The following is a 22,043-nucleotide window of genomic DNA, read 5'->3' as shown; positions in this document are numbered from 1 at the left end:
AGATCGAGGTGGGGTATGCAGAATGATTCAATCGAGCTGCTGTGTCTTTATTCCCAATAATGCTCCAACTGTTTATGAGGCGATCTCTAAGCTACACAAGATTTCCGACTCTATACATGTAGACAAGGGAAACTGGTCCTTCATGGAGTGGTTTTGGACTCTGATATCAGCGTGGGGATGGAAGGTTCTGATGGTCATTGGTGTCATCTTAGTATTCCTATTCTCATGTTGCCTGATTATCCAGTGTGGTCCAGCTTTGTGTAGTCTCTGTGCTGCAACCTGTCTCAGAAAACCACCTGCGTTTGGAGAAAAGGCGCGAGAAAGGATGATGATACAGCAACATGTCACTGACCTGATGAGCATAGAATTAGACTCTGACATAGACTGAGTAATTGCCTATGTAAGGGCAAAAGGAGGGTCTGAGGTTCCGTGACGATTTGAACCCGTGTTTTCAACATTGTCGTAAATACATAATTTTGGTATCAGCGAACCGCAAATGGTCCATTTAGTATATCCTGGTGTTTTCGCTATGCTACGAGCAAGAGTACTCCTGTTACAAACACATTTCTGATCTAGAGAGGTGTGGCTCACTGGTTAGAGGCGGCAGACCCGGAGGCTGAGAACGGCCCGGGACCAGGGTTCGATTCCCGACGCGGCAGGGTCGTGGACCAGGGTCAGCGGACTGATAATTCTCGCCTCGGTGCCCACTTTGGTCAGTGATCACACTCGGTAACTCTGGGCATTAAGCTTGCCTCATCTCTACAACGGCCCCCCACAGACGCCGGGGATGCCTGGCTTCACCTTGGAGATACCCAGCAAGGGACCATCTCACAGGGAAAGCCAGGACGGGTTCCCCAGCGGTCATTCGCGCCAGGATACTCCGGTAGTAATTGAGCGCGCTATAAAACAGCTTACATTTACATTTACATTTACCCATGGCATCCATTTTAGATTATGGCAGCCATTTTGTGTTTCTTGCCCTCACATAGACAATGGACACGCAGTGACCTCTGATTACTTCATTTCGATTAAAGACACGTAGGCTTGGCCGGCGATTCACCTCTCTAAGTGACACGTGCACCTTGGAACAGAACACGCCATGGCTGCATGACTCGACAGAAACTGCCTCCTCTGCCCGAGGCCAGTCCTGCTATACTGGTTCTCGTGTTCGTTGGCCTGATCATGATTAGGCGGCCGAAGCTGGTAGCCTTGCCCATTTACGACCCACAAACATCTCTTATCCTGCTTTTCTATCTTCTGCACCTGGCTCTGCTCTTTTCCTTCTGGGCCTTTATTAGGGGGAGGTAACGAAATTTACGATGAGGCGGTCCGGGTCTTGAATGAAAAGTTGACATGGGATTATGATGGAACAGTGGGAACCCCTCGTTCGTAATGTTTTGACATCAGATATTGCCGACGATTCCTGTGCAACGCCAAATATTTATTGTTTAGGACACAAAGGTTTGGGAATGTACTAACATGTAAAGAATTTGCCTGAAGCTCAATTTTTAGTATAAAAGGAGCAACCCTCTTTGTACAAATCGAACAGGCTCCTAGATACTGCCCGTGTGTAGTTTCTGTGACTTCTGTGTCCCTGCAGTAATAAACCTTTGGTCTTTGACGCCACCATCGAGAAGCCCGTGTTTCTGTTTGTTTGTGCACCGAGACAGGTAGAACTCCGGGGTCTTCGGGTGTTATCCCTGACACCTCTGGACGGAACCAAAAAGTCCAGAACTCCAGTTGTGGTTTTAGAAGTGAAATAGTGAACACATTGTGCTTGCGAAAAGATAGAAACAGCGCAAGTGAAACAAGTGAAAATATAAAGAAAAATTGCTACAGTGTATCAGACCAGAATTAAAACTGAAGGTATGCATGAACCAATACAGTTGGAGAAAGATATAAAATCATGTGTAATTCAAAGCCCAAATTATCACTTGTGCAGGCTGACATCGTTTCGACCTTCATGAATTGAGGTCATTATGAGGACATAGATCACACAACAATAAGTGATCGCTGCCTAATGGATGAAAAAAATATATTATGAATGATAGTAAAAGAAACAGTAATGCCAAATAAAGCAGGCACAGAACGAATAGTAGGGACTATAAATTGGTTCCAGCAATTGTCGTGGCCACCTATGAGTAAAGAGAAGACACAAAGGGGGAGGTATTAGAAGGTGTTACTTCAAAGGCCCTGTTGAAAGAGAACAGCAAGGGAAAGGAAGTGGGCAGGGGAGCTAGGGGGGAAAAACACTCACATAAAGGGATTCACAAAAGTGGTGAATCCAACCGTCTAGGCATAAGTTAATGGTGAATGTCCACAGGGGTACACACATCCAAACATGAATCATGAGTTGGGTTTTAAATGAAGGGAAAAATTACCCTGATTATTGGAATGAGTGTCACGAAAACAGGTGTACACAAGTACCTAATGAAGAGGCAGCTCACCAAAATTGGGGTAACCTCAGTGGGGAGAGGTGGTTCAGAGAAAGACTTCAAGATAGGGTCCTAATGATGTACCCTGGAGTAAGGGAAGGAATCTAAAACCATAAAAAGGACAAGACAGTTAATGCACCAGCGCTATACCCCATACATATGTCATGAGGAGGAGAACACCAGGGAGTTAGTAACCCAGTAAAGTATCGTGGAGCTCTCAGTGCAGCAGGAGGGGCGATATCACAGCACAGGGCTTCATTCAATTAATGATTGTGGGGTGAAGGACATTCTATCCAGAGGCACAACTGTAGGAGGAGAGAAAACAAGTTATATACCTGGATAGGGAATTGCCTGAACAGAATCAATCGGAGAGGCAAGTTCCATGTGAAAGTAGCAATGCTCTCTGTCTCAACTCAAAGAAGGGTGCACCTACAACACTTCATAGGCCTCCTCCTCAACTCCTCCCCCCTTTTTAGGGAGAGACCGCTTCCATGGCAGATGAAGGGCAAGAACAAACTACCAATACGAATACCCAGGAAAATGGCAGACCAGACTCAAGTTTTACCGATGCCGTACCCCCAGTAGGGCCTGCTGCTACCATGCCTGAATGTCAAACGATTCCCATTTTCAATCTCTCAAAACATAATTTATTCTCTCAGGAAATTGATGTTTTAAGTAAAAGGTTATCCTTCGTCCCCACAGTTTGGAGTAACTTTCTTGATCTACATGAGGATCTCCTTAAGTTCTTTAGATGCATTAAGTTACATCAGTTTTTTGCTAACAGAACCGAATCTTCAGACATACATAGGTCAATCAATCAGAGTACTTGTAAAGCGCGCTACTTACCTGTGAGGGTCTCAAGGCACTGAGGGGGGGGGCGCTACTGCTCGAAGAGCCAGGTCTTGAGGAGTCTTCTGAAGGCGAGTAGGTCTTTGGTCTGCCGTAGGTGGGTAGGGAGGGTGTTCCAGGTCTTGGCGGCGAGGTAGGAGAAGGATCTGCCGCCGGAGGTTGTTCGTTGGATGCGGGGGACAGCGGTGAGGGCAAAGCTGGCGGAGCGGAGCTGGCGGGTCGGGGTGTAGAAGTTGAGTCTGCTGTTCAGGTAGGCTGGTTCGGCATTGTGGAGTGCTTTGTGTGCGTGGGTGAGGAGCTTGAAGGTGATCCTCTTGTCGACGGGGAGCCAGTGTAGGTCTCTCAGGTGGGGGGTGATGTGGCTGCGGCGGGGGACGTTGACGATCAGTCGGGCGAAGGCGTTTTGGATGCGTTGTAGTCGTCGTAGGTGTTTGGCTGGGATTCCTGCATAGAGTGCGTTGCCGTATTCCAGTCTGCTACTGACGAGGTCATGTGTCACCGTTCTTTTTGTTTCGGTCAGGATCCACTTGTAGATCCTGCGAAGCATGCGGAGGGTATTGTAGCAGGAGGAGGAGACTGCGTTGACCTGTTTAGACATGGAGAGGTAGGAGTCTGGGATGAATCCTAGGTAGCGTGCATGGTCGGTTGGTGTTGGTGCTGTTCCCAGTGTGGTCGGCAACCAGGAGTCGTCCCAGGCTGAGGGGGTGGGTCCGAGGATGAGTACCTCCGTCTTATCTGAGTTCAGCTTCAGAATGCCGTTCTGCATCCAGTCGGCAACGGCCTTCATTCCCTCGTGGAGGTTGGTTTTGGCGGTGTGCGGTCCTTGGTGAAGGAGAGGATGATCTGGGTGTCATCGGCGTAGGAGATGATGTTGAGGTCATGTTGGTGGGCCACTTGTGCGAGGGGGGCCATGTAGATGCTGAACAGCATCAGGCTGAGGGATGAACCCTGGGGGACGCCGCAGAGGATGTTGGTGGCCTCGGAACGGAAGGGCGGGAGGCGGATACTCTGGGTTCTGTCAGGAGAGCAAGGACGTGGTCCAGTCTAGGGTCTTCTCTTGGATTCTGGCTTCTAGGAGGCATGTCTTTAGAGTGCAATGGTAGATGGTGTCAAAGACGGCTGACAGGTCCAAGAGGATGAGGGCTGATGTTTCGCCGTTGTCTAGTTGGCGCCTGATGTCGTCTGTGGCGGCGATGAGGGCTGTCTCGGTGCTGTGGTTTCGTCTGAACCCGGACTGGGACGGGTCCAAGATGTTGTTGTCTTCCAGGTGGCGGGCCAGTTGCATGTTGACAATTTTCTCGATGACCTTCGCCGGGAATGGGAGCAGGGAAATAGGCCGGAGGTTCTTGAGGTCCTTGGGGTCCGCCTTGGGCTTCTTGAGGAGGACGTTGATTTCGGCGTGTTTCCAGCTTTCCGGGAATGTCGCTGATTGGAAGGAGATGTTGATGAACTTCCGTAGTTGGGGTGCGATGGCAGCGTCTGCTTTGTTGAATACGCGGTGTGGGCACTGGTCTGACAGAGATCCAGAGTGGATGGAGTTCATGACCTTGCGTGTCTCGTCGTTGTTAGACCAGGAGGTCAGGCGGTTGGCGTTGGTGGTGTTCACAGGGGAGATGGGGTGTGGAGTAGTTGGAGCGGTCATGGTGTGGAAGCTGTCATGGATGTCAGGGATCTTGCGGTGGAAGAAGATGGCTAGGCGGTCGCACAGTTCTTGTGAGGGCGGTATGTCGTTGGCATTGGCGCTGGGGTTGGAGAGTTCCTTTACGATGCTGAAGAGCTCTTTGCTGTTGTGTGTGTTGTTGTCCAGTTGGTCTTTGAAGGTGGATCTCTTGGCTATTCTGATGAGGAGGTGATGTCTGCGAGTGGCGTCCTTGTGGGCTGCATGGTTGTCCCGAGTGCGTTCGTGGAGCCATATCGTCTCCAGTTTACGGCAGGCGCTTTTGGAGGTCTGCAGCTCGTCGGTGAACCAGGTGGCTCTCTTGCTGGCGTGGCTGTTGGAGGGTTTCTTGAGCGGGGCGAGGGTGTTGGCGCAGTCGTCGATCCACTGTCTGAGGTTGCGGGCTGCGGCGTCTGGGTTGGTGGGGTCGGTGGGTGGGTTCTGGGCGATGGTGGTGATCAGCTGGTCTTCATATGACTTTGCTCCAGCAGCGGCGAGGCAGCTGTTGGGTGGGTGCAGTGGTGCGTGGTTGTTTTGTTGAAGGTGAAATGGATGCAGCTGTGGTCGGTCCAGTGGAGTTTGGTGGTGTGGTCGAAGGTGATGTGGGTGCCTGTGGAGAAGATGGGGTCCAGTGTGTGGCCAGCAGCGTGGGTGGGTGCGGTGACGAGTTGTCTGAGGCCGGGGTTGGCGATCAGGGTGATGAGTTGTCTGAGGACGAGGTTGGCGATCAGGGTGGCGGAGTTGGCATCGTTGTTGTTCTGAAGGTGGAAATTCAGGTCCCCGAGGAGGATGTAGTCCATGGAGGTGAGTGCCTTGGTGCTGGCGAGGTCAGCGAATTGAGCCTGGGGTCCGGGTGGTCTGTAGATGAATGTTCCTCTGAGGGTGGTGGTGGGGTCGGTGTGGATCTGGAAGTGCAGGTGTTCGGCGGTGTTTATGGTGTTGTCTGCGTGGGTGGCGACCTTGAGGGTGGACTTGTGGACGATGGCTATTGCTCCTCCGATTCCGTTGGCACGATTCCTGCGGGTGATCTTGTAGCCGTCCGGGAAGCCGATGGCGATGTCGGGTGCCGAGGAGTTGTTCCACCAGGTCTCCGTCAGTAAGGCCACGTCTGGTGTGGAGGTGTCAAGCAGATCCCAGAGCTCGATGGCGTGTTTTCATGCGGAGCGTGTGTTGAGGAGTATGCACCGGAGGTGGTTGGGTCCGGTCCTTGAAGGTTTGGTTGTTCTGTCGCAGGTGAAGCTGCAGGTGTGGCAGGTGAAAGGTCTGTGAGTCCGTTTCGGGGCGGCTTGGAAGCAGGTGTGATTTCGGCCGGCGTTGAGTGCGTAGAGGGTGCTGGCGTCGTAGCGGTGTCTGGTGTTGTGGTGTTCGCGGGGTCCAGGGGTTCTGGTGCTGGGCACGGTCCAGGCGCGGACGGACTTGCCTTTGGCGCGCCAGCAGCACGGCCGATGCGCGGCCCCCATAAGAGGGGGAGGGAGAGGGAGGAGCAGCTGGGAGGCGGGAGTGGGGTGGCCAATGGGTATCAGGGGGGTGGGCCGCAGGGATGCAGCGATGGGCAGAGAGGAGCGGGAGACGGTGGCAGGCAGCAGGGAGACGGCGTCAGGCAGCAGGAGCAACGAGTCAGCTAGCGGCTGTGTGGTGGCGTGGGGAGCGACCTGACTGCGAGCAGTGTCAAAGGTCACTTCCACGCCACTGCGAAGCCCCCTTAAGAGGTGAAAAGGGAGGAGCAGCTGGGAGGCGGGAGCGAGGTGGCCAATAGGTATCAGGGGGCTGGGCCGCAGAGGCACAGCGGAGGGCAGGGAGGAGCGGGAGACAGTGGCAGGCAGCAGAGAGAAGGCGGCAGGCAGCAGGAGCAACGAGGCAGCTGGCGGCTGTGTGTTGGCGTAGGGAGCGACCTGCCTGCGAGCAGGGTCAAAGGTCGCTCCAATGCCACTGTGCAGCCCCCTTAAGAGGTGAAAAGGGAGGGAGGAGCAGCTGGGAGGTGGGAGCGGGGTGGCCAATGGTTATCAGAAGGGCGGGGCCACAGGGACGCATGGCGGGCAGGGAGAAGCGGGAGACAGTGGCAGGCAGCAGGGAGACGGCGGCAGGCAGCAAGAGCAATGAGGCAGCTGGCGTCTGTGTGGTGGCGTGGGGAGCGACCTGCCTGCCAGCAGGGTCAAAGGTCACCTTTCAATCCACCCTCCATTTGCCACTGCCCGAGCACTACCCTGTCCCCTGAGAAAAACTGGTTTTGCAGGAAGTTATGAAAATAGAATAGAGTTTTAATATGCCCCTTACAATTCATCAGTTGGGGAAAAGAAAGCCATTGACACCTTAAAACCCAACAGAGACTTAGTTATAAATCCAGTGGATAAAGGGGGTGGGATGGTGATCCTTCTTAGGATTAGAAGGAACTGCAGCTCGGTGGTAGATTACCAAAGGGAATCTGATACCCTAGCAAGAGACTTACGCAAAAGAGAGTATCCTAATTGTACCATCTCACTCTCTAAAGAGGGCTAGGAATAACAATCGAGAAACCCTGCTGGAAATCAGACAGAAAGAACCCGGTGACTCACTTACCTGTGTGACTACCTTCATACCGGCCCCGAATCGAGTGGGAAGTATCATCAAAAAACACTGGGGAATTCTGAATATAGGCAAACTTGACCTCCCTGTACCAAGGTTTGCATTTAAACGCACAAGCAATCTGAAAGATATGCTCATACATACTAGACCAAAAAAACAGCAGACCAGTGTGCAAAGGTCACTATGGGACCTACCACCAATAGAGGCACACTACCCATGTAGGTCATGTTCGGTCTGCCCCTTTACTAAAGTCACGAAAAAGATAACGGTTTACCTGCGGGGTGAAGTGGAATTTTAAGAAACGTACTAATGGTAACACCACAAACTGTATCTATGTACTGACCTGTCCATGCAAACTCCTATACATGGGGATGACCACGAGACCAGTGAAAACCCAGATCACAGAACACAGGAGTAATTTCAGGTGTCACAAAACCAACATCAAGATGACGACATATTTTGAGGACCAAAAACATTCACCTGACTCATTGAGCTGGTTTGTTCTTGAAGCGCATCCTGGTATGAATAAAAACACACTGTTATCCTCAGACAAGGAGGGATTGAATGAGGACATCCCCTGGAGCCTGTTGACTTGAGGACCCGTAAATCCCGATGCCTTTGTGATCAATCCCCTCAGATACCCAATTTGGGACAAATGCAAACATGAGTAGGTAACATTGCTCACCAGATTCCTCTGTGATGTGCTGTTCACATACTTAACCTTTCATAAATATTTACATTGGGACATAAAGTCCATGGCAGGGCAACCTACTATATATTTTTTGCAAATACTATGACGTGGCCCATTTTATGAGCTGCGCTGACGTCCGCAACCTCCCTAAAATGGTGCTCATGTATGGATATTTACAGCCGAACATTTGAGGCGGTGCTCAGTTTTATGCATCAGAACATTACGCCGGTGTGCTATTTCCTAAATGGCAATCTTCACACATGATATATCACTGTAACTTTAAATAATTTGTGAAAGCTCTTATCACTTGCGATTTCGAGTATAAAACTGCCTCGTTGTTTGAGGTATGAAATTTCCCTATTTTGAATACTTTTTAGGTCTCGGCTAAGCGCGCGGAAGCGCGTTCTCACCGAGAACCTATTGTGGCCGTGTCTGCTTCCCAGGAGACAATCCTGGCCGCGCGCATCGCTTTGGAGGCGATTTGAAACTGGCATGCGCCGCGCTTGCCGTGGCTGTCTCCTGGGAAGCGCAAACATACACAGGCACACCTCCCCCTGCACGCATGCGCTCACACACACGAGCGCACATACACGCACACACACAGAGACACCCCCCTCGCACACAGAGACATTCCCCCCCCGCGTCGCAAACAGAGACATGCACACACACACACGCGCGCACACACACACACACACGAGCGCCCCCCAAGGCCCACTTACCACCAATCCGGTGTTCTGTCGCCTCCGCGGGGCTCTCCCTCAGGCATGGGAGCCCCGCGTCACCACTGCTCCTCGGACCAGGAACTCCGTGGGCGCGGGCTTTGCGCACAAGACGGAAGTCCCGCCCCCACGCTAGGTTTCGTTTTTGAGTGCGTGCGCACAATTCGCAGGGAGAGCAAGTGGGGGGTTTGGGAGGCACGAGTACCATTTTTGGGGTAGGGTGTGAAGAATGGTAGAATAATGCATACGCAGGGGGGGTACGCAGAAGGGTTTGGTGCAAGGACACCGCTCGTGAAGGGGGCGGTTTTCTCGGGCGGCCTGTAGCTCAGTTTGAGTTGCGCAGGAGTAATTTCCTAGGATGGCATACATGGACATGCTTGTTGGCCAGGGCGATATCAGCCGTGAGTTCCGCAAAAAGAATTTGTCCTGGTGTGATGCAACGGGTGCTCAGGTATAGCGCTCCAATACAGTCGAGTTCGGCAACGGGACAGTGTTGATTTACAGTTTTCAGGGGAGACTCTGGGTTGCAGTGTTTTGCACTTGTGGGTGTGGCATCCAGAAGGAGGAGTTGTATCCTGTGGTCAGGAATATGGGGGGTGGGGGAGTAGAGTAGGATCCGGCCCGCAGAGGGAGAAGATTAAGGGAATTGCTGGAGTCCTTGGTAAGTGGTTCGGGTACAGTGGGCGAGGGAAGGAGAGGGAGGGCTCAGAGTGACTTCACCTGCACAGGACGCTGGGGGGCAAATATGATGCTCTGGAGGTGTTGATTCTGGGTTTGGCACAGGGGTGGGAGAAGAGTTGCGGGTTGTCGGCATGCCGGGCTCGAGAGGAGGACGGGGTGACAGGGCCTATGGGGGGAGAGCGTGTGCTTTCATTTGCAGCCTACAATACGCGGAGTACTGAAGGTTACAAACGTGTCCTACGTAACGTTTGTTCTTGTGTTTGAGTGTCTGCCATTTAGTGCAGTATTATTCCTCTACTTTGTACGCTTTTGTAACATACACACGTCCTTTTTCCTCCTGTATTGTACCGTTTGCTACCTCTTGTATTTTGTTTGCTCACAATTGTCCCTTTTGCCTCTTGTAACTTAACGTTTGCTTATGTTATATGTTTACTTGTAATTTTTTCTTCATGTATCGTTACCCATTGCGCACTGTTGGATTGCTGCTTGACAATCGAGAGTAGTGTTGCAACTAATGTTTATTGTAAGGGACAGGGAGCATAGTAGGTGAGAGATTCAAACCCCCACTGCACAATAAACAAGCAGACCCATTCCTACTGTCTAACAGCTCACAAGAGAGCGTGAAGCTTCGGGAAAAGAAATCCCTGCGTGCTGGAACGAATTGTGGGTTTCATGAAAGGTGTGGAACTCTTGCCGCAGATCACACAGCAGAAGGCTGTTCACTCGGCTTGGAAGAGGCGCACAGCACGGGTGCGTCCGGCTGTGTGGGGTGGACCCCCGGCATTATGTAGATAAATTTTAGGGGAGACGGACACAACGTAGCTGAAAATCATTTTATGCCGATTAGATGGCGAATTTAAGCGGCATTGCTTCTGATTTGCGTGGCTCTTCTAGGACAGAAGAGTTGATTTTTGGCGCCTCATATTTTGGTTTGAGGTTGTCCGAGGACAGGGGCGCATCTCCCACCCTCACCTGGCTCCGTCCGTTAACGGTCAATCCTATAACATTCACCTCTATAGCGCTTTATTGTATAGTCCAGAGACTTTGTGGCACTGTTACAGGTAATTTAATTGCCCAGCTCACTGGAACTCTGCTGCTGTTGAAATGTGCTTTTATGCGCTTTAAACATCTACTGTGTTAAATGCTGAACATTTACGGCTTTTTAGGGTTCTGTACTCCGTCATTGATCCATTTCCATACCTGCCACAACGTGAGTGTTCTGTACTCCATCAGTGACGCATTTTGATACCTGCCACGACGTGTGCACAATTGTAGTAAATTGTAATTTGCAGATTTTAGTGGATGCATTTTTATGCATTAGTAAACATGGGACCATGTGTCTTGCCTTTTTAAAATGGGTTTTCCGCTCTTCCAGAATTTATTGCGTTAAAGGCTGAACAGCATGACGCTGTCGGTCTCTAGCTTTTTTTTTCACCATTGCTGTTTTCAGTGAGGCGTGCTAACGTGACACTATGTGTCTTCGCTGTTTAAAATGAACTTTTTTCTCGACGTCTTTTGTAAGTGCTTTAATGTCTTTGTTTACCATCATAGGAGTGGCTTCCTAGCATGCTGGTTTGTTTAGGTTTCACTTCTGTTCTTACTGCTGTCCAGATGGCTCTGTAAGTTTTGCGCACATATAAACACGCGCTCCAACACAATTAACGGTGGGGGAGTAGAACACCAGACACAAACAACTAAGGGCAGGCATGACAGCAATGTAATAACAGGGAGCAGAAGCATAGCCAACTAAATGTGGGAGGGTTGCCAAGTACGACAGGTACAAGCACAATTACAAGTAACCACGCCATGGCGCCGTGTGTCTATACCTTGGGCCTCATTTATGAAAAGTGACGCATCGCTGCGTGAAAACAGCGATGCGTCACTTTTCACTGCGCACTCCTTGCGACACCAATGATGCGTCATATTTAATGTATGACGCATCATGTCGCAAGGACTTACAGATACGTCAGTATTTCTGACGCATCTGTAAGCGCAAAAGTGACGCATTGCTGGAGTGTGTCACAAAAGTGACGCATCTCCAGCAATGCGTCCTTTCACATGGGGAGAGCCCCATGTGAAAGGGCTTGCGTCAGTCTTACGCCTGCTGTGAGGCAGGCGCAAGATTTTGACGCAACCGCACCCTAAAAGTGACGCAGTGAAATCTCATAGATTTCACTGCGTCACTATTACGAGGCTTTTTGCGGGGGAACGCCCCCTCTGCATACATTATACCTGACGCAGGTATAATGTGGCGCAGGGGTTTAAAAAGTGACGCATCTACCTAGATGCGTCACTTTTTAAATATGGCGCAACAAGGCGCATGTTTTACGCCACAGATGCGTCACAAAAAGTGACGCATCCGCAGCGCAAAACTGACGCAAGGCCTCATAAATGAGGCCCCTTGTTTCTTTTCTATCCTCAGTTAGGTTACCTAACTTGGGACTATGTGTCTCAGCTTTTTAAAATACCCTTTTCTGCGACACCTTTTCTAAGTGCTATGATGTCTCTGTTTACCATTAAATAGAAATGTTTTTACAAAAAAAAATACGACTTCAACTACAAATACCAATGTTTACATCTTTACTTGACACAAAAATGTATTCTTATCTTTGAATGCTCAATATATTAATAAGTAGTAATAATGTTTTCAAGCCTTGCTGCTACTTATTAGCGAAACAGTAACTTGCTATATATGCTTATCAGTAACAACATGCAAAATATAACTATTACAAAATAATATTTTTTGGGCAAAAAATCAAAGATATTTGCTACTCATCTTTGCTACTCCAAAATAATGCTAACTAATTACAAAAAATACCTTGCCATAAACAATGCCAAAAGCTCTAACTTGTTATAAATGTGCTGTGGTCACATCCCTTCTTACTCGGCTTGCTTAGCTGGCAGAATGGTGTTGCAGCGTTGGTTAGGAGTTTATTTTAGTTGAGCTTTTTTCTTTCAGTTAAACAATGAAGTGACATTCATATGGCCTAAATTCAGGATGCTGCCTCCCTGCCAGCGTTTTAGGCATCTCTCTTTTTAAAGTCGGGAACATTCTGTTAAAACAGCTGTTTAGGATGTAAGGTATTACTTCTCACGAAAGAGACTGATTTGTGATAATATCCTGAATGCAGCAAGGACCGTCTGAATCAATGTAAACAATTGCAGTGTATAGTTCCTAATGTTCTATATGCGATTTGCCTTAAACTAGTAATTACCATTGGATCATTGTGTGCTGTCTCACTCTTAATGCCTGTTTAAAAAGAGTGCTCTTTATGTTGGACCCAAGTATGTTGCTATTTAAACACCACCAGCGATCAATGCACGCTTCCACCACACACACACAGCACCAGACGTCAGTGCACGCTTTCACCAGGCACACCCCATCAGCCGTCAGTGCATGCTTTCACCAGGCACACACACCACCAGTCGTCAGTACACGCTTCCGCCAGGCACACACGCCACCAGCTGGCAGTGCACACTTCCACCAGGCACACACACCACCAGTGCACATTTTCTACAGGCACACACACCACCAGCCATCAGTGCACGCATCAATTGTTAACACATCCACAATTAACTATTGTAGCAATCGCAGTATGGCGCACTTTACTTTTAAACTTGTCAGTGCACGTTTTTCCACCATGCACACACACCACCAGCCATCAGTGCACACTTTCAACAGGCACACACACACCACTAGCCATCAGTACACACTTTCATTAGGCATACACACCACCGGCCGTCAATGCACACTTTCAACAGGCACAGACACCATAAGTCATCAGTGCACACTTTCACCGGGCACAAACACCACCAGCCGTCAGTGCATGCTTTCACCGGGCACAAATACCACCAGCCGCCAGTGCACCCTTTCACCAGGCACACACCACCAGCCGTCAGTGCACACTTTCACCAGGCACAAACACCATAAATTGTTAGTGCACGCTTTCACCGGGCACAAACACCACCAGGCAATACAGAGTTTGCAAAAAAATTCATGCAACACATTGTCATATACAATGCCAAAACTCAAACTTGAATGCTGCGAGACCTATTGCATTGCAAATGCTTGTTTCATTTGCAACACCTCCCTGTGCATACTATAGTGTGATACACATAGCAGGATCTCTAACATGGCGCCCACGGTGTATCAGGTAGCGTGCCAGTGTCCCTTACACTGAAACCGGAAGGCCCGCCCCCTCCTGCAGTCAACCGGAGGTATAACTATGCAGTACCAATGCGAGCTGATACCTCCCGGGACCGGCAGAGTGAGGGGTAGGTCGACCGCCGTAATATGGTGTCCAGAACGTGAGTATCTGATGCTTGGTGGTGTAAATGCGGAGGAGTAGCCTAACTCGCAACATCCCAACAGAGAAATATATGTTATGCGAGCATTTTAGACTAGGCGCTTCATGAGACATTACGGCAGGCGTGTAACGACTCTGGTCCTGCCCCGGCCCTAAAGAACGCAACCTATGGGTATTAGCCATTTTGAGCAGCCTGCAGTAGTCGGGCAGAGAGAGAATGAGACTCGACCTTGCCATTGAGTACTTGAGCGTCATAGAGTGACGCTCGTATGCGTTGTGACTTACCCGCCATCATTGCCCGGTGGGAATCCCAGGGGGGCCTGCGGTGAGCGCCTTGAACCTACCTGATACCCAGTTCTGGGTACAGGGGGGGGTCATAGGGGCGTGCTGGGGAAGTACCAACCTGGGCTCCCTAGACAACAATGTGCAGGGAGTACACGTATCTATACTCTAGATTGACGGTTGTCGTTAGGAGGACTACACCAACTGGGTCCCAATCTGTTTTTTCAACCAGAGGTGAGTAACTGCCTACAGGCCTTGGTTCCTGTATACTCATTTTATACTTCTTTTAAATCTCTTCATTTACTAGGACACTGCACTTTTCAGTGTCTACATCTGCCACACATTGCTGACTCTCATCGGGTGAGTTTATATACGTGCGTAATTTGCAGTGTTGCACTAATATTGTAGAACTGTAGACTGTTGAATAATGACACAGTAATCCTGATGAGTCTTTCTTTTTACAGGTGATTTGTAGATCTACAGGTATCACTTTTTAGGATGCTGTATGGGTGGCCACTAATTTTTCAATTATTTAGACCACCACCAAAAAGTGTAGATAGCTCTTACATCGGTCCTGAAGAATTGCCGTCTACTTGACCTAAGGCAAGAAACAAGTTGGCCTGGTTCCAAAGCGCAATACCCTGTAACCTCAAAACAGGGGTGCGTGCACTATTGTTTTTTAATCAGGATAGTGGCCATGTTCATTAAAGTTGTTTTGAGTGGACCTCTAATTCCTGTTTTAGCCTAACATTTTTCACATCTACACTCACTAGGGCCCTCACACACACTGCACCCAAGGCTAGGAAAAAAGACATCCGCCAAAAGACCCCATCATGGGTGCCGATCTGGTATTGCAGCACTGACCCAAAGAGGAGCAGACCCAATGATAAAGCAAGACATCTAGCTAATTGGGTGTGTGAGCGTCTTTTTCAGAAAGGAGGAAATTTTTCTTCTGCCCTAAGCGAGCACCGAATTGCTCTCTACATATACATCTAACTGTACCACTTAACAGGAACAGCATGCCATTCTGATTGGTATTGCGTTTGGGCCTGTATGCTGGACCTAGTGAAATTAGCCCAGAGTCCCTCCTTTTCTTGCAGACATGATGATCATTATGACAGATGATTACAGTCAAGAAATAACAAGACAACTTTCAAATTCCGATCACTATTGCCAGTTACCCTCGGATCCACTACCGGAAATTCAGACCCGTATTGCCTATGTTATGAAACAGGCCCTGGAGCAAGACATTATTTCAAAGAAAGAAAGCCAAATCCTCACAATTTTCCACACATGGATACCTTGTAATGTATGGACTTCCTAAAATACAAAAGGACTCTGAAAGACCCCAAGGTAGACCCATTGTGTTGGGTTGCGGTTCCATCCTTGAACAGTAAGGATTTGATGAAAGATAGGGATTTTGACCCTTCTACAGACCTCTTGTTGAGACTTGACATTGAGTCCCTATACACCAACGTCCCTCAAATGGAGGGGATGCAAGTCATCCAGAATCTACTGGATACCAGACCGAAACCCACATGTATACCTTATGACTTTGTTATGAAACTGTTACAAATAGCTTTATAGTATAACTACATTTAATGCAAAGCTGGATTTTATCTCCAGAAGAGGGGGTCTCTGTGGGGGCTTGTTTCACCCGAACTTTTCTATAATGTATGTAGACAATTTGGAACGGAACAGTATCCTCTCACAGATAGATCCATTGCAGAACCAAATCTTACTGTGGTGACATCTTATAGATTACTCTTGCTCATTTGGAAGGGCAATGAAGCGCCTCATGCTAGTTTTGTTAATTGGCTTAACACCTATCAGCCACATCTAAAATTCACTTTTGAGGCCAGGACTAATAATCTCCCTTTCCTAGACCAAGAGGGCAAATTGGTACATCACTTGTTTGCAAACCAACTAAACGGAACACTTTGCTGCTATATTCCACCTACCACCTGAGAGGCCATAGGGATCGTTTGCCATATGGTCAGTTTCTGCATATCTGGAGAAATTGTAAGTGAAAGAAAGATTTTTTTCAGGGAAGCAGAGGCGTTAAAAGAAAAATTTATTTTCTGAGGCTACCCTTGCCGTTTGTATATGTGGTCACCGAAGCGGGCTTAGTATTGTCCTAGAGACACGCTCTTGACACCAAAAGCCAAAAAAGAGAAAAAACGTCTACAATTTGTTTCAACATTTTGTCCTGCAAGCAATAAAATCAGAAAAATGATCAAGAAAAATAGCAGCCTCTATGTGGAGAATTAATTTTCTCTCACCCACATTTATTTTCTGTCAAAAAAGATATGAATCTTGGTGACCACCTTTTCCATGCCATCACCTGGGCACCCAAACTTAAGAGTAACTAATCTATTACAGCTTCATGGGGGTTCCCTCCTTTATTGGGTCATTTTAAATGAAAAAACTGCTCGGTGTATGCACAGACCATTGATACTAAACATTTGACACTGACACAACCACATATGTTTAGGGACAGTTGAGTAACTGTCACTCCACAAACGTGAGTTATGCTTTAAAATGTTTTGTGCCATGTAATTTACATCGCACAAATCACACAGATGGTAAAACCACGGATCATACACCAGAAAACCAGATTTAAGTGGCAAGTCGAAAATGCCCCATTGGTTGCAGACTTTAAAGCACAGCACCACACTGAAAATTATCTCATGTGGCAAGCGAATGACCAGCCTACTTTGCCCTTACATGGTGGTGAACTTTCACTGATTCTGTTACGCTGAGAATGCCATTGAATTTCTCATTGCAATTCAGTAGACAATGGACTCAAGTTATTAGATTAATGGAATAGTGTGGTTTCCACTTAAGCACATTGATTGCGGACCGCACCCCTCTTCAGCTTCTCCCTTCACTTGGGGCTCCCTGCCTTTCTTCCAGTATACATTTAGGTGCCCAATGAGTTTTGGACAATATGGGGGCTTTCTTCTAACTAATTTATTTTATTCTGCATTTTTTCCCATTTACAGTATGGTCCAATAAACAAACCATGGTTCTCCTCCTACCCCCTTATACTCACGAAGTTACACATTCCTTTTACAGTGGAACTGGCTACCCCAGATCCCTACACTAAGGAGTTGGTTTACAGCAATTGTCACCTGTCTGACCATTTTTGGGCAACATGAATGTCTGAAAGTAATATACATTTTTCTCCAATGATGTAAGACAAGGAGTCTCCAGATGAAGCTGAGGTAAGCTTTCCCGGTCTCTCAGCGAGTGCGACCACAACTGGGGGACTACCTGTAAACCAGTCAGGACATGCATATCAGTTAAGAGAAAATCCCAGGTCGAGCTAGAGGCTGAAAGACTTCCTGTGCTGAGGAACCCAGATCTTACCGGAATCGTATTTGGCACACATCAGTTTCTGTGATTATTCACTATTACTTTTATCATTCTTATTATGGTTATGAGGGATGTGTTGAGCCATCCAGCCACTACGATATATTGTTACACATTACATCCTCGGGCCGTGCTCGGCACTGAGAATATAAATAAAGGTGCAACCACCGCTTGTGGTGAAGAGCACAAAGCTAGCCCTTTGTCTACTGTGTCATATCATTATATGTGCACAGGCCAAGCCAAGGTAATCTACACTTACCTCCCAGGGCTCCGTTAAATTGGTGAAAAGGGAGGGTGACTCTGCAGGTTGTGGACTGACACTCCTGGTAGTGGAAAGGCGGTCGGTGTGGGTTGTTGCCTACCCGTTCCGGAAACCGACAAGCGTGAGGTGAGGCTGATGTGGCACCTACCAGCTATCAGGCGAGGGGATAGCGGTATTGGGAGGGAGGGGTAGGGGGGGTGAGCAGACCACCAGACAAATTGAGAGTGTGAAAAAGGCCGCTTTATTGAAACAGGTGCATATTTACAACAATACAACCCCGGCCAACGCCTTACAAAACTAAACCACACTAATTAATTAATTAACTGCAAACCCCAAACGTCAGGCCCTCCCCTAATACGTCACAGTCCCCGCCCCCACCCTGTACAACATAATTACAATACAAACCAATACAAAACCTGCATAATCATTTAAACATCATCCCAACCCAAAAGCATAACATCACATTCCCCAATTGCCCACCAAGAACTTACGTTAACCAAAACAGTGTAACCACCCCACGAAACATTTATTTCAACTTATCCAACCATAGCCCCATTTTAACAAAAACCCAACAACCTTCATGTTCCTGCTGGCAAAAAAACCCCAAAATCCGCCACCCAGAAATGAGGGGGGGGGGGAATTACACACCCCCCCTCTCTTTCTGCCCCCCAAAACAAACAAGCGACCATCGGAGGGCTAACCAAGAAAATTTTGAATTTTCAAGCACCTGGAAAGGATCTCCCTCAATTCCAGAAGATACAAGTCCATCCCAATTTGAGACAAGTGAACTCCATCACTACGAAAACTCCAAAGCATCATAGCGAATGTCCTTATGGGACACCCGTCCAAAACCTAAGTCCCTGCAAAAACGAGAAACCTCCAAATTTAACTTCCTGCGCGCTTTATCCACTGCCCTGGGTTTAATCGCACCCCTCCAGATTCTACGGGGGACCAATTCGGTCCACAAAACATGGCATCCTGACCACTGTTGTTTTATGAGAGAGAGATCCTTCTTCATAGTCCGTAGAAGGACCACTCCTTTGACCCCACAAAGATCATTTTCACCAAGGTGTAAAAGCAAAACATCCGGACAGATACCTCCTAACAACCATGAATTCAAAGCAGGAATAAGTTCCCTCCAAATCATACCCCCTTTACTCTTCCACACAACATTAAATAAACGGTCATTAAAACCAAGCTTAGGACCAAAATAACTCTTCCGTGCTTGATCTTCCGCGCGCCTTATGAAGGAATGCCCCACAATCCAGATCGTCATAACAGCCGAACGGGGGCCAGCCACTGAACCTGAAAAAAGAAAAGCAGCAGCAAATTTTAAGGAGAGACATCAGTCGCAAGCGCAGCACCAGGATCATTCCGCACATAGCGCCGAAAGCAATCGGAAGACCAGCGCCCTAAAGACATAATATCCTGCTGCGACCAACCCCTATTATAATCCTCCGTTGCAGCCCCAATCCTGAAAGAATGAGTACCATAACGATTTTCATCCAAACCAAGAAAACACAGAGCTTTACGCAGCACCATGCGCAGCTGGTATTCAGTCACCCTGGAACCATCCAAATATTGAAAAACAGAAAAAGCAGAAAAAGCAGCAGCCGCCCCCGAACAAGCTCTCAAACGCCTAGCCCATCACAAAGGGCACGTCTCCGGAGGGGAAGACGCCTCCAACCAAATACCCTTCCCCTTGCTTCTCTGATCAGTTTTCGCGCGAGCCAGCCAAATGTGCAAACCTGTCTCGGAAAAATGAACATCCCCCCACCCCACCCCATGAGTAACTTTGGATCCCAACAATTCCGACACTCTAAAGGCACCGAAAAACATCCATACCATGAGAGTCGAAAAGCGACAAACCTCAAACTCATCCAAACAAACAGAGGGCAATACTTGCAAAACTCTGGCCAAAGTCTGCCATGACAAAGGTTGCCGAACCAACCGCTCCCTCCCCTGCTCCCTGGACCAACCCTCCAACATGCGCTTACCAACCTCCCCTGCCGAAGGAGAATAGCCCCAAAATAATTTGCCCATGAACGCAATACCAGCCAGTTTTCCTGCAATTGTAACACGGGTCAGGCCTTTGTCCATCAAGTGAAGAATAAACTGCACCACATCCTCAGAACGTCTCCAACCGGGCGAGCGCCAGCTAGCTCCAGACTCCAAAAACTCCTTCCAGGCTAACTCATATGCCGTCCTAGTGGAAACTGCCAGGGAACCTACCACCAACTGTAAGACCCTGTCTCGCCCACCGTCCACAGATGATCTGGCATTGGGGTAGGCGTCCTGTCCGCCTCCGAGGCTAGCCCATGGAATCTCTCCAACTGTGAACGAGAAAAAACATCTGCAATGTCATTGTCCACACCAGGAATGTGCAAGGCCTTAAAACTGATGTCGTACTTCAAGCACCCCAACACAAAAACGCTTAAGAGCTTCAAAATCTGGGCATCCCTAGCTGACTGCCTATTGATAATGTCCACCACAGCCTTATTGTCAATACGAAACAGGACTTTTTTGTGAGCCAGCTCATGACCCCACAGAGTCAAAGCAACAACCACCGGGAACAGCTCTAGAAATGCAATGCTCCTGCCTCCATCCCTCCACTAAACCGGCCACTGCTCCGCACACCACCTGCCCTGCCAGTAAAGACCGAAACCATCGCTTCCTGCAGCGTCAGAAAAAATGTGGACATCCCAAACCCAATCTTCTTCCCTGTACAGAGGAATGCCATTGAAGGAATGTAAAAATGCTACCCACATCCGCAAATCCTCCTTAACCCCTGCTGATAAGCGAACATGATGGTGATGTAAATAGTGCCCGGACAGAGTCCTACCCAGACGCCTACAGAAAGTTCTACCTGCCCTTACTACTCTGCAGGCAAAGTTAAGGTGGCCCAACAGCACCTGAATCTCTTTGACTGTCACTTTTGACTTGACCAGCATGGAATGTAAGAGTTCCAACATTTTAGCCTTTTTCTCCACAGGTAAACATGCTTCCATAACATGAGAATCTATCTCAATACCCAAAAAAGACATGGTCGCGCAGGGGCCCATTGTCTTTTCCGGTGCCAAAGGCACACCTAAAAATTCCATTAAAGTCTGAAATGTCCGCAAAGCATTATGACATGCCGGGGAATTGGGAGCCCCCACAAAAAGAAATCATCCAAGTAATGTGTTACTAACTGGTGACCTGACCAATTAGTGAAAAACCATTGGAGAAAAGTGCTGAAAGTCTCAAATAGTGCACAGGAGATGGAGCAGCCCATTGGCAACGCTTTATCCACATACCATTTTCCATGAAATTGAATCCCCAAAAGGTCCCAATCCCCGGGATGTACTGGTAGCAAACGAAAAGCAGATTTTATATCGCATTTAGCCATTTCCGCATCAGCGCCAGCAGACACAACCAGGGCCATGGCCACATCTACAGATGAATACGATACTGAAGCAGCTTCATCATCAATGAAATCATTAACCGAGGAGCCCTCCGGCCATGACAAGTGTTGAATAAGACGAAATTGCCCAGACTCCTTCTTAGGGACCACACCAATGGGGGACACAATGAGATTTTCCAAGGGCCAATCATCAAAAGGACCTGCCATCCTTCCCTCACGCACTTCTTTATCCAATTTGTCTTGCACTACAGCAGGATGTTCATCGGCTGACAAAAGATTTTTAGACCACCGCCGCAACCGCGGCCCTGTATAACCAAGCCGAAAACCTTCCTGAAAACCATCCAGCAGTAACTTACCAGCCTCAGCATTCCCATAACCCCTCAGAGCCACTGCCAGCTGAAAAAGTTTAACCGGAGTACGAACCTTTGGGCCCAGCTCCTGGAGCGCTTTTCCCTCCTCTGTTAGGCTGAGGCTGCTGTGTCGGACCAGGGGAATTGGTAGGCTGCTGTGACCACTGTCGACCCCCTGTAACTCGAGGCCCCCAACACCTGGCCAATGGATGCGTTCTTCCACATTTGGGAACATTTGTGTCGAAACTTACAATATTCCCTTGGGCAGTGACCCCTGTTAAAATCCCAGCAGGTCCCATTGGCAGGTTGCACTGTCGCTGCTGCACCCACCCCTCCCCGGGTGGGCTTCCCCTGAAAGGGCCGGTAAAGTAAGGGATAGCCACTAGCTGTAAAAATCGTCTTACCACCAGCCGATGCACCCATAGTGTGTTGCCACGAATCATTGTCCAACTCCTCCCATTTCGCCTCAG

Source organism: Lissotriton vulgaris, chromosome 3_1 (assembly GCF_964263255.1).
Source record: "Lissotriton vulgaris chromosome 3_1, aLisVul1.2, whole genome shotgun sequence".
NCBI classification, from domain to species: Eukaryota; Metazoa; Chordata; class Amphibia; order Caudata; family Salamandridae; genus Lissotriton; species Lissotriton vulgaris.
This window is presented reverse-complemented; position numbering follows the sequence as displayed.